This window comes from Macrotis lagotis, chromosome 5 (genome assembly GCF_037893015.1).
Source record: "Macrotis lagotis isolate mMagLag1 chromosome 5, bilby.v1.9.chrom.fasta, whole genome shotgun sequence".
Taxonomy (NCBI): Eukaryota; Metazoa; Chordata; class Mammalia; order Peramelemorphia; family Peramelidae; genus Macrotis; species Macrotis lagotis.
Window position 1 is genome coordinate 190,283,146 of NC_133662.1, and position 12,526 is coordinate 190,295,671.

Here is a 12,526-nt window from a genome sequence, read left to right on the forward strand (position 1 = left end):
CACACGTTCTTTCTAGCTGCTATATGTATGAATATTTAATATATTTTCTCCATATGTATGTCATTATGAATAAAAGAAATTAGAGGCCCAGAGTCCATGCTGTTCTTGGATTCAGGAAGACCTGGCTTCAAGTCCTGCCTCTGAAATGATAGTAGTTCACATTTAGATTTCACTTTACCAGGTAGAAACAGCAAATATTCTTATTTTCTTTTTTAACATGGGCTGAAACTAAAGTTCAATCTATCTAAGGGACTTGCCCCCCACCCAAGGAAGTGATTTTTCTGTCCAGCTCTTCTCCTTCCATGTTTAATACTCCTTCCCCTGGGTCACAGAGCTTGGGTCAGGTTGTTAGTATCTTCTACTATAGGAAAAAAAAATTTGAGCCTCACCTTATATTAGTCTTGCATATTCTCCTGAAGGAAACTTAATACTCTGCCTCATCTCTTTGGTGCCAAGATTCATCCTTTGCATTAAAGACTAGCTTGCATATTTCATTTCTGTGGGAAGCTAGTGCCCGGGGACAATCTTCTGGGGCTTTGGTAAGATTTTAGAGTGAGAAGGCAACTTGCAGCTCAGTTTGGAAAGTTGAGTTCTTCAATTTGAATGGTCACGTGCTCTTCTTTGGAATTTTGGAACTCTAGTCAATATACTATGCAAGATACACACATATATTATAGTTTCAGGGGTTTACAAATAGACAATCCCCCCCCACCACACACACACACCAACAATATCAGAGTTCTATAAAGAATCTTTGGATTTTTTTTTTGAAAAAAAATTTGTGACATTTGAAGTTCTGAATTATCTCCATCTCTCCCTCTCCAACCTACCCTAGAGAAGGTCACTATTGGAATTAGATTTATAACTATATATAAAACCATATTCTGCATTCTTCTATTTATCAGTTCTTTCTCTAAAGGTAGATAGCATCTTCCTTCATAGGTCCTGTATAGTTGATTTGAGTATAGCACTCAGAATAACTAGATTGTTCACAAATTTTTTCAAATATAGTATTGTTGTTACTGTATATGATATTCTCTTGGCTCTGCTCACTTAAATTTTCATTATTACATATAAGCCTTTGTTTTTTTAAAAGAAACCAGCTTATCATTTCTTTCAGCACAGTAGTAATCCATCACAATCATATACCACAGCTTATTCAGTCATTCCCCAATTGATGAACATCTTTTCAATTTCCAGCTCTTTGCCACCACAAAGACAGAAATATTTTAGAATATATACATCTTTTACTTTTTATCTCTATCACTTTAGGAAATAAACATTATACCCATTATAACGCCAAAAACTGAAAAAAAAATCTCTATAGTCTCTTTTCTTGTTGCTCAGTAATTTTTAATTATGTGTGGTCTTTGTGACCCTATTGGGGATTTTCTTGGCAGAGTTATTGGGGTGGTTTGTCAGAGATACTGGAGTTGTTTGTCATTTCCTTCTCCGGATCATTTTTTTTAGGTTTTTGCAAGGCAAACGGGGTTAAGTGGCTTGCCCAAGGCCGCACAGCTAGGTAATGATTAAGTGTCTGAGACCGGATTTGAACCCAGGTACTCCTGACTCCAGGGCTAGTGCTTTATCCACTACGCCACCTAGCCACCCCGACTAAAACTTCTTTCTCCAATATTCCAATAATTTATCTCTAAATTTCTAATTTTGAAGCTTTCCTCAGTCTTGATCCTTGATCTCTGAAGTTTCTGATGCTATCAATCACTGTCTTCTTGGATATTATTTCTTAGATTCTAGTTTGTATTTTGCTGATAATGCTCTCTATTGGTTCTCCTACCACCTCTCAGTTTAATTTGTTGGTTTATCTCTAAATTTAGGTATTCTATAAGGTTCTCTCTAATTGAGCCCACCATACTCTTTCCTTTGTTGGCAACCTTATCAACTCCCATGGGTTTAATTCATATCTATATGACTTCCAGACCTATATATTAATTAAATCCAGGTTCTCCCTTAAACTTCAATCCCACACCCCCAATTTCCTATTGGGTACTATTTTTTTACATGTAGCATATGAACTTTATGAAATAAAAATAATTCAGGGAGAAGTCAAATAGACATTCATATTAAGAGAAAATTGACTAGAAAAAATGATCTTAAATACAAGATAGAAGACTGCTCACAGTGGCATTTAACTGAGTCCCGTTTCTGTGAAAAATATAACTCATGCACAGGTATTAATATTCATTGAATACTACCATTTAGGCACACGAACAGAATTCGAAAAAAAAATAAGTGAGGTTTTTAGGTCAACTTCATTTTCATTGTTCTTTTGGAAGAAGTCTTCTATAGAGCAGAATGTGTAGTTCTGACTCAGGAATTTTATAATAGAAATATCTAGACACCCAATCTCTTCTTCTCTTTGGTCATCAGAGGGGCTTGTGATATTTGTTTTGAAAAATTTCCAAGTAATATAACATGCTTATAGTGCTCATCAAAATACTTGATCTGCTTATGGGTCATGCTAATAGTGGTATGGAGTTTCAAGCCTGCGATTGGTGAAAACCATCATAAAGGAGAATCTTAGGATGACCCAAGAATAACAAATTAAACTATTGGATATTTCAAAATTTATATTCTATAAATATTTCAAATTCAAAATATCTAGAATATAACTCATTATTACCATCTCTCCTCCAAAAAGCTCTGCCTTCATAGAAACTTTCCTATTTCATTTGAAGGCACAACCATTTTTTCAGGCTCTCAGGTTGTAAACATAGCATTATCCTTGATTCCTAACTTTCCCTAATCTCACATATTTAATCAGTGGCCAAGTATTATCATTTCTACTTTCTCAATAGTTCTTATATCTGATCCATTCTTTCTTTTTTTTTTGCAAGGCAAATGGGGCTAAGTGGCTTGCCCAAGGCCACACAGCTAGGTAATTATTAAGTGTCTGAGGCCGGATTTGAACCCAGGTACTTCTGACTCCACTATGCCAACTAGCTGCCCCCGTGATCCATTCTTTCTACTCATATAGCAAATATCCTAGTATAGGTCCTCATCATCTCTTGCCTGGATTATTGGAAGATAAAATGAGAACATATATAAAGTTTTTGGCAAATCTCAAAGTGCCAGTTATTGTTACTGTTACTACTATTATTGATTGATCTTACTTCATCAAGTTTTTTCCCACTTCAATACATTCTCCACTGCAATTCACAAATACTTCCACTTTCTCTCCTTTCACTCATTTCTTAACCCCTTTCAAGCTGACTTCTGAACTCAGTATTCCAATAAAACTGCTCTTTCCAAAGTCACCACGGATCACTTAGTTGCCAAGTATCATGTTCCTTTCTCAATGCTCATTCTTCTTGACCTCTCCATAGCTTTGCCATCATTGATCACCCTTTTTCCTTTGATATTCTCTTCTCTCTTGGGGCACCGCTCTCTCCTGGTTCTCTTCCAACCTTCCTCAGACTCTTTTGCTGTATATCATGCAGATCCTGCCCATTTACTATGGGTATTCTACATGACTCTGCCTGGTACTATCTTCTCTTTTTCCTCTATAATTCTTCACTTATGATCTCATCAGTTCCCATGGTTTAAATTATCATCTCAATGCTGATGATTCCTAGATCTAGCCATCCAGCCCAAACTGTTTTGTTGATCTCCAGTTCAACTGCCTTTCAAATATCTTGAACTGGATATTCAGTAAATATCTTAAACAACACATCCACAACTGAACTAATTATTTTTCCCTCCCTCATACCTTCTATCAATTTTCCTATTATTGTTGAGGGTGACACCATATAGTCCCTGAAGTGCACAACATAGGAGTTGTCACTGATGCCTCATTGTCTTTCACTGCACCCCCATCCCCATCCAAACTGTTGGGAAGTTGATTTTACCTTTGCAACGTATCTTGAATATGCTCCCCTTTCTCTTCTGACACTGCCACCACCCTAGTGCAGGTCCTCATCACCTCATACTTGGATTATTGCAATAGCTTGCTGATGGTTCTGCCTACCTTATCTCTCACCATTCCAATCCATCCTTCATTTATCTGCAAGATAGATTTTACTCTTACAGATCTGTTCACTGACTCTCTGTTGCCTCCAGGATTAAGCACAAAATACTGTTTGACATTCAAAGTCCATCATAACCTATCACTTCATACCCCTTACTTTTCCAGACTATTTACTCCTTATCTTCCACTACCTATTCCTTAGTTTAGTGATATTGGCCTCTTTGCTATTTCTCATGCAAAAGAATCCATTTCTTGGCTCTAAGTATTTTCTCTGGCTGACCTCCATGCCTGTAATGCTCTTCTTTCTCATTCCTATCTCTTGACTTCCCTCAAGTCCCAACTGAAATTCCATCTTCTAAAGAAAGTCTTTCTAAACCCCTCTTAATTCTGAAGCCTTTTCTCTTTTTTTTTTAAAAAAATACTTATGTTATTTTTAATTAATGGACTAAAACAAGCATTTACATATTTTCCAGTATAATAAAAAGATTATTGCAATGAAACTGCAAATCTATTATGTACAAATTGCTATTCATTTTAAATATATAATAGTTATCATATAAGTTTCTTTTTCCCCTTCCCATCGGCCCCCAGAGATGCTTACCATTAGACTCAAACATGTATGTATATATAGATAGATGTATGTATGTATGTATATATATATGTTTCTATGTAAAATCATTCTAAACATTTATTTCAGTTATTTCTCTGGATGCAATTAACATCTTCCATCCCCTGTACTTTGAAGTTAATTTGGTATTTATAATAGTCAAAATGACTTATTAGCCTAAAGCTATTCTTAAAACAATATTGCTGTTACAAGTTTTCTTCTGCTCTTTTTGCTCTCTATTGTTTTGTGCAAGTCTATCCATGTTTTTCCTAAGATCTTCAAACCTTCCTTTTTAAATTATTTCCTATTTGTCCTGCATATAGTTTGCTTGTTATTTAGATTATGATCTTCTCAATGTCAGACTAATTTTTGTCTTTTTGTATCTCTGGAATTTAGCACAGTGTTAGTATATAGCAGGTACATTATATATGTATATTGACTTATTGATCCAGAGAGCAGGAAAACATTCTGTTGATCTGGTAGACATGACATCTCTCAGGTTATATAGTTCAAGATTGCTTAATACGAGGTTCAGATAATATAAATATTGTCTCGATTGAAACTTAAATTATAAAAATTTGCAAAACACCTAATACAGTGATCAAATCTAATAGTGATTACAATATTCTTTCTTAATAGTTGGAGGATTAGGTCTATAGGTCTAGAGTAGATATCTGTACCTTTAAGATGTGTGATGATCTCAGATACTATCTACTCCAGAAGTTCTTAATCTTTTTTTGTGTCATGAACCCCTTTAGCAATCTGATGAAACCTATGCCCCCCTTTTCAGAATAATGTTTTTGAATACATATAGAATTACAAAGGAAAATGGTGATTTTTGTAATAAAGACATTTTTCCCATTGAAGTTCATGGACCCCTGAAATCCACGAATTCTTTGGAGATAAATGAATCTCAGGTCAGGAACAGATAATCTTGTCTAACCCTTTCATTTCACATATATGGAAATTGAGGACCTGAATAACTTTCCCCAGGTCACTTGATTCTACTAAGTAAGGGAAGATATATTTATTGTTTTTTTGGGACCATTATTGTTCTTTTTAATTACTCAAAATTTGATTTCCTTTTAGTGATCTTTTTATTTATCTTGATGCAGTCATTTTGAACATTTTTACCTGAATATTTTTCTTCACAAATTTATTCAAAAATATTTTTATCCTCCAAATTTTTATTCTTCATTTCTTATTCTACAATAATTTTCCATTGCATTCATTTACCATCATTTATACATCTATTCTTCAAGCAAGGGGCAGTCAATTTATTTCCACTGCTTTACTATTGCAAAAAGTGCTTCTATGAATATTTTTTCTATATTAGATTTTTTTCCCTGTCTTAGATCTCCTTAGGTCAAAGGACAGAAGCATCCCATTATGAGATCTCTGAATAAAAGGTGGATAACTTTTGAAAGTTCAAATCTCTACATGATCCTAGGAGGCTCTAAGGAGTCATAAAGGAATTTTTTGGCATTGGCCTTCATAGAATCAAACTCTTGAGACTAATGGAGAAAAGTAAGTTTCACTAAAAGAAAAACAAAACAGAGAATGCTTCATAATAGCGACCAATAATGTTACACAAAACTATAATAATGGGGGCAGCTAGGTGGAGCAGTGGATAGAGCATGGGCCTTGGAGTCAGGAGTACCTGAGTTCAAATCCAGCCTCAGACACTTAATAATTACCTAGCTGTGTGGCCTTGGGCAAGCCACTTTACCTCACTGACTTGCAAAAAAAACCCCAAACAAACTTAAACCTCCCCCCCATAATAATGATACAATAATACAACTATTTTTACATATATGGTGACACTGAGGAGAAGGTAATGTGTTGGCAGAACTTTGAGAGACTTTCAATAGGTCCTCTTCAAGAATACTCAGTGAAGTAGGGTTGCACAGCTTCCAATTCTTCCAAATTTGAACCTTAGAGGCATGATACTATTAGCAAAATCAAGAGGACAAGTGAATTGGTGGGGTGGGTGGAAAGATGTTGCTAACTGTCCATAGCCTTAACAAAGACATTAACCTCTCTCCTATTCTGAGAATGCCTCTTAGTACTATAGTTATCCCTTCCACAGTATCAGAGTTAACTCCCACAATCTGGAAAATCCCTATAAAATCTGTAGTGAATAGACCTTTGACCTTTATTTTCCTTTAGGAAATCATATGAGAACTTGACTTTATCTCATATGGTGCCAGAGTCTACTGCATTGCCTTTAAAAAAAAATAACAATCCTGCCTTTTAGAATTTCTAGACTTTTTCTCTGTCATTGACTGGCCCTTGAGTGTCTTCTGTGGCGTCCACAAAACTTTCCCCAAATTGCCATTTAATTTCTTATGCTGACCTGTGATATTATGAAACTTTGATGGGAAAAGTTGCCATGAGGGAGGGATAAGTGTGGAAATCAGGGAGACCCCCAGACCTCTGCACTAGTTCTTAGACTAGATTATTGTATTGTATGCCTTAGCCTAAAGGAGAGCTAGAGAGCCAGGCAGGACATCTTTGTAGCATAACAATACATTGTGGAGCAGAGTGGTCATCACAATGGCTTTCCCTATGTGTTCCTTTTTATGTGTTGGATATGATAGTGGGAAAAGTCTTGTGTATTGGGCTATGTTGGAAATTTCTTGGAGTTTTAGGCAAAGAATATATCAAAAATATTTGCAATGAATGAATTATCTTCATAATAATAACAGTGTTTATATAACTTTAAGTTTTGCAAAATGTCTTGTGTCATAATACACATTCTCATGTATATGATTATCTAATATTAAATCTAATATATTTACATATAACATTCTCATTTGATCCTCTCAAATGGTAAGTGCAATTATATCCTCAGTTTACCAATGAGAAAACAGATGAAAAGGGACAACCGGATAGTACAGGGGATGGAACATCTGGAATCTAGAAACCCTGAATCCAATTCTGTTCTCAGACATGAGCTGTATGACTCTAGGCAAATTACTTTATCTCTGCCTCAGTTTCCCCATCTGTTAAATAGGAATAATAAAAGCCCTTACCTCACCCGTTTGTTGTGAGGATAGAATGAGATAGTATTTGTAAAGTTCTTTTCAAACATTAAAGCACTATATCCAAAATAGCTATTGATGATGATCCTAGTGATATAAATTATTTTCCCCATAGTGACACAGCTGGTAAGTGTTTGAGAGAGGGCTTGAATTCAGGTCTTTCTAACTCCAGGTCTTGCATTTTATGTCTGTGTCTCCATTAATCTCCATTAATCATTGATGATCTTATGATCCCTTTTCTATTCTCTTGGATATGCCAAGATGAGGTCATGGCACCCTGATAATATTAAGGCTACATATACAATATCCATGAATTTATGGCTTTAGGTAGAAATATGAAACTTCTACTTTAAAAAGTATGTAGGGCTATAGTAGTCAAATACATGCACACAGCCTTGAACCTAATTCTTTGGGATAGTATTTCAATTTATCTTTATAATAGAGGAAAGAGATTTTAGAAATCAAACCTAATCAGTTCCTTTTATTGAGAAAATTGAGAGAGAAGTAGAATGAAATGTCTGAGATAATACAGTATATTGCATATTATAGTGTTTTAAACTTTAGCGATGAGGTGAAGATGGTGATAATATTTTTTTGCCCAAGGTCACAATGGGTAGTAAAATGATAGAGACAAGACTTGAATCTAGGTCTTTTGACTCCAAATCTAATGTTCTTATACATGCTTGTTGTTGATCAGGCATGTTTGACCCTATATGACCCTTTGAACTTTTTTGTTCCCTGGGGTTTTCTTGGCAAAGATACCATTTCTTTCTCCATGTGTTTCCATTTTACAGATGAGGAACCAAGGCAAATAGTAGTAAGTGATTTCCCAGGGCTACATAGTAAGTATCCAAGGCCACATTTGAACTCAGATCTTCCTAACTCCATCCATTGTATCACTGCCTGGTACTCCATCCACTGTTTCACCTATCTCTTATCCACGAGGCCTATTTGTTACTCAACTCCATAGAGAAAACTTGGATACAATATATATCTAACAATAGATGAGTATGATTGAAAACTTATATTGTACCTATTAAATAAGCTGAAAGGGGTGGCATTATGCATTTTGTTTGAATGACTGGCTAAAATGGTGGTGGTGGTAGTTGTCTATATATTTAATGCTTTGATATTTACTATTTTGAATGAAGTGAAAGAGTTGAGATGACAAAAGACCAAAATATTGTATAATTGTAATATTCTGTCATTCAGTAAATTACCATTTTCTCCAAGATCCACCTTTGATTCAATATAAATATTCTCTAGAATCTGATCCCATATCAATCTTTTTACCCTATAGGCAATCCAACAACATATATAATCTAGAATTCAACCTTTCCTTTTTCAACTTTTTCAAAAAAAAATTGTGAACTTGGAACATCTAAGTAGCACAGTGGTTAGAGAACTGGCCCTAGAGTCAGGAGGACTGAGTTGATATGTAGTCTCAGATACTTATTAGCTGTGGGACTCTTAACTCCCCTTTTCTCCTCCCACAAAAAAATTCTAAACTTAACAAACACCAAAAAGCATGAGTATCTCCATTAACAAAAAATAGATAAAAGAGCATTGTATGTGAAATACAATAATGTAGAAATAATTTTAACATAATAATAAATATACTATGTAGCTTTTAAAGCTATCCTGTTTGCTTGTGTTACATTGACTTTCCTGTTTTATTTTCAGTCGTCCCTCTTTAATCACAATTCCTTAAGGTATCAGTAAAAGATAGTCAAGGAAGCTATGTGGTTCCCTTTCCTCACCCCACCATCCCTAGCTTTTCCAAGATAACAATGGAAAAATATAGTTTATCAGTTGAAGTTAAATTTTCCTTTTTTTTATAAAGATTGACTGTTTTTAGAATTGAAAAATTCAAAAATTGACTAACACATTTAAAAATTTCACAAATTAAAAGTTTTTGCCTACATTGCTATCCATAGGAACATTGTTATAAACTCATTTTACAGATAGAGAAACTGAAGCCCAGAGAATTGAAATGGTTGCTTAAATGGTTGACCTACACAATTGAAAGGTTTTGTCTATGAACCCAACCTTTCTTCCCATAATTTAGGGTCCTTTGTCAAATATATTATGTGAATATTTTGTTTTGTGGTCAGTTTTTGTTGTTCATAAGCCTCTCAGAACTATATCCCCTTATGTTCCTCAATTAAAATTTCTATTACAAAACAATATTTGAAACTAATAATTATACTGACCTTGAAAGGGGGAAATGTGTGTGGCTAAGTATGTATGACACTTATGAACCATTCAATATGTACAAAGTAAGGAATAGCTAGGTGACATAGTGAATAGAATGCTTGGCTTAGCGTCAGAGAGACTCATTTTCCTGAGTTCAAATACAGCTTCAGATACTAACTTTAGACATCTCAGACCCTGGGCAAGTCACTTAAGCCTCTTGGCCTCATATTCCTCTTTTGTAAAATGATCTGGAGAAGGAAATGGCAAACCACTCCAGTATCTGATGGGGGATACAAAGAAAGGTAAAAATTGTTCTTGTCCTCAAGGATCTCGTATTTTAATGAGGGGAAACAACATGCAAAGGATTTCATGATACCAAAAAAAATCTAGGATCTCCTGACCTCGAGGCATGAAGTCATTGTGAGCTGAGAAAGGGCATGGTCAGATCTGTTCTTTAGAAAGTTTACTTAACCAGCTGTTTGAAAGATAGATTGGAGAAAGCAGGACTAGAGGAAGAAAAGTCTCAGAATTATCCAGATGAGAGGTGATAAGTGCCTGAACTAGGGTGATAATAGTATAAGTGGAGAGGAGATGGATGTGAGTTGATGCTGGGGGGAAAGAGAACTGGGCAACTGATTGAAGAGAAAGTAGAAGGGAATAATAAAATCTCCAGGGGAAGAATTCACTTTACACATAAAGTAAGAGATTGAAACTTGGTTATTTCTACTAGCCTTGCTTTGCTATGTTGTAGGCTTGGTAGAACACTGTCATCTTGCATTTTGGATTTCAAGAGTAGTCCTTCCTCTCCCCTCCACCTCCAAACAGGAAATCCTAAGCTAATATCTCCTGACATGCAATATGCTATGTACTGTTTAGAGTAACATGGTGTTGAGAATATTAAGAGAAAGTGGAAAAGTCAAGGGATAATAACTGACAAAGCAATCATTTAACTAGGCTCACAAGAGAGCTGAGATAAGAATACTTCTAGATGCTTTACTTTTTTTCCCTAGATGTTTTTATGGGTTAATAAAGTAAATACCTCCCTTCTAAAAGGATGTATTTAGGAAGCTAAACTGTTCGCCTTTTTTATGAATGATCTATTTTACAGAGCTTAAAAATATGTCAAGCTTAACTGCAGTAAATCCTCCTCTTGCTGTAATAGAGTAATGTAAGCAACTTGGGTTGCCGTTTAAACAATTCCCAGTGTGTGGCATAGCCAGTGCAGTTTGAAATGCCTCTGTCTTTCTAAACAGAAACAGATGTTAGAACAGCAGAGCTGTGCAGAAGTCATTCTTCAAACAGTAGATTAAAACATCTGTCAGGAGTGTTGGAAGGGGCCAGACTAGAAGCAGTAACATCAGCTGGACCTGCCAATCATGATCCCTTACGTAGGGAGGGGGATGGGGAATGCCAGCATTGGTGGAGGAGGGAGAGGGAAGAAGAGTCCCAGTGCCCAAAATAAAGGTTATTTTTAAAGGTTGTTTTTGAAATGTCCATTGCCAAAATATCCGGCTTCAGGTCATAGAGCTATGACTCTGACTTATGCAAGAAGCCCTGTGGACTGAATTTCTTAGATCTATTATGAAGGTGCTGCTCTTCTGCTCCCAGGGATACTGAAGATAATAGCTCTAAAAGGACTGTGGATGCCTGAAGAATAAGCCAGTAGGTTGAAGGATTCCCTGGTGGTGGATATGATCTTCAAGATGTCTTTCTTATTTTTTGGGAAACTTCTGCTCATTGGTTTAATCAACTTGAGGAAATTGGTCTCTTTAAACCTTCCTTAGCTAAGAAACTCTTCTCACCTTCATTTTTCATGTAACTTGCAAATGTCTTGAAAGTGGTAGTAAGGTAGCATATCACAATTTCAACATAGATTCTATAAGACTAGGAGAGGTGAGGAAGACTAGAGGACAAGCTCTTATTTTAGAAATGAGGAACCTGATGCCCAAAGAAGCAAAGTAAATCTCAATTTCAGATTACTGTGGCATAAACTTTATCTCTATTGGTTGCCAATAACTGCTGTCTCTGTCACAATTTGATACAACATTTTTTTCTCTCTCCCCATTTTGGTTTCTGGAGTTTTCAACTCTCATTTGCATTGGGATAGTTGCTATCTAGTCAAGGGTATAATGGATATAGTGCCAAGATCAGGTTCACTTAACCACAACTCTGTTATAGGACAAAACAACTTCCTCCATAAAATTTCTTCTTCTTGTTATAATGCACTCCTTCTGGGAAATATAGTCCTGGGAAGGACACCTTTTTCATTTAATTAATGCCTTTCAAGAAAAGTGGTGCTTCATGGCCATGTGAGATATAGTAGTGCACCACACATTTGCTAGATATGGTCTATAATTTTGAATGCTGTTACTGCAATTGAAAGAAAATTTATAAATAATTTGATTTGATGTTCATGTGAGGGTCTCAAATTTTTGACCTTTGTCAAATCTTCAGTAACCTGGTAATACTCACAATAATGTGTCCTGTAATAACTTCAGCTTTCCTAATCACCTTCAGGATTAAACAAAATCTTCTGTTGACATTCACAACTTGACCCCCTCCTACCTTTTTAATCTGTCATCTTAATTCTCTCTTTTTTAGATGTACTATGATGCAGTGACACTGACTTCTTCATCATTTCTCAAATCACTCTATTTTTTTTTTTTAGATTTTTCAAGGCAATGGGGTTAAGTG